A 1,906-nucleotide genomic window follows, 5' to 3' on the forward strand; every position below is an offset into this window, starting at 1 on the left:
CGAACCGAAACTGGAAGCCTAAAACTAAAACTAAACTCCGTCCGAACATGCCATGTAGGCCCAACGGTAGCGACCGGCCGCCGTGTCATCCTCAGCCCAAAGGCGTCACTGGATATGGATGGGCATGTGGTCAGCACACCGCTCTCCCGGCCTTGTGTCAGTTTACGAGACCGGAGCCGCTACTTCTCAGTCAAGTAGCTCCTCAGTTTGCCTCACAAGGGCTGAGTGCACCCCGCTTGCCAACAGCGCTGGACAGACCGGATGGACACCCATCCAAATGCTAGCCCAGCCTGACAGCGCTTAGCTTCGGTGATCTGACGGGAACCGGTGTTACCACTGCGGTGAGGCCGTTGGCGAAACTGGAAGCCTTGCGGGTGGAAATGAGAAAATAAGTAATAAAATGTAAGTTTGTAACGTATGGTTTAATTGTAAATACATGGTAGTTTCCTAATTTTCTGTTATCACTCTTCATCAAAGGCAATAGTTAATTACCAGTGTCGGTTACTGTATCTACTGTGTATCTGAAGGAGGGAATTACATTTGTTATACGGCACTTTTCAAGAACAGACATGCTATGTCAAAATGATACTGTATATGTAGAGCCTTAACGCATTACACATGTTATTAGCCGAATTCCGAACGAACAGGCTTCAGAAGCCCAATGGCACCAACCGACCGCCGTGTCATCCTCAGTCGATAGGCATTATTGGATTCGGATATAGAGGTACATGTGATCAGTACACGGCTTTCATAGCTGTTGTCAGCTTTCGTCAATGGAGCCGCAACTTCTTAGTCAAGTAGTTGCTCAATTGGCCTCACAAGGGCTGAGTACATTTCGCTTGCCAGCAGTACCTGGCAAAGCCGGACGGTCACGCATCCAAGTGCTAGTCAAGGATGACAGCGCTTCTTTCGGTGGTCTGACTGGCTGAGAACAGTTACTAATTCTACGCTTCTGATCAAGGCTGTCAATAAAAGTTTCAATAACACTAAATTATGGGGACCGATCTTCTTTCCAGACTTGATAACGGCACATACGAAACAAATTTAGTCAGACCTTCACAAAGGTCGTGAAAAGCTCTTGAACAGTGTCTTCAATTTGTTTTCAGAGAAATATGCTTAGTCATTCGACGGCCTGAAGTTCTCTTCTATGAGCTGTACCATGTGTGACGCCAAGGTGATTCGTGTGGCTCGCTGCCAGGCCCGAAGTCTTTCTATTTGTGAGCACTTGGCCGATTTGTGTGACCATAACGTGCTCTAGTTATCCAACCAGGGGACCTACAGTTTAACGTAGAATCTGAAGCACGTGTCACTCCTAGCGGCTGCCCACAACGTTGAAGGGTGGAGGCTAGATTAAAGGAAAACTGAAAATTTTCGGGGCCCTACTGGGATTTGATCCCAAGATCTAAAAAATGCGTAAATTTGTGGTAAGGCCATTCAGATATAGGTTTATCGTGATTTACCCAAATTATGTAAGACAAATGCAGCGATGGTTGGTTTCAAGAGTACACAACTGATTTCCATCCATAATTTTCTCCTACCCGACCTCATGCGACTAATTACCTTGTCTGAGGAACGCTAAACAATGTGTCGTGTCGGACACGAATCCGGGATCTATAATTTTACCCACGATTCTCTTGACAAGTGAGACATCCAGTCTCGACAGACAACACGTTTTCATGGCTTCTGCTTTTCCAATAGTTCCTCTATGGAGCTGTCAGGCTCCCGCAGCCGTTCTCATTTATGGTAAAGTACACCGATTTTGTTAAGAAGGTCATATTTCTCTTCAAAATTTTGTTCAGCTACGCAGGGACACTAGATGAACCCTGAAGAGAGCAAAGAGATCAAAACGTCGAGTACAGTAAAAATTTGAAAATGAATATACACTGAAGAGCCCAAGAAACTGGTA

The 1,906-nt window shown here is 45.6% G+C and overlaps 1 pseudogene; it reads right to left on the reverse strand.

Moving 5' to 3' along the window:
• Positions 1 to 237: 237 nt before the first annotated feature.
• On the reverse strand, positions 238 to 355 carry LOC124620544 (annotated as a pseudogene).
• Positions 356 to 1,906: the final 1,551 nt, after the last annotated feature.

Source organism: Schistocerca americana, chromosome 6 (genome assembly GCF_021461395.2).
Source record: "Schistocerca americana isolate TAMUIC-IGC-003095 chromosome 6, iqSchAmer2.1, whole genome shotgun sequence".
NCBI classification, from domain to species: Eukaryota; Metazoa; Arthropoda; class Insecta; order Orthoptera; family Acrididae; genus Schistocerca; species Schistocerca americana.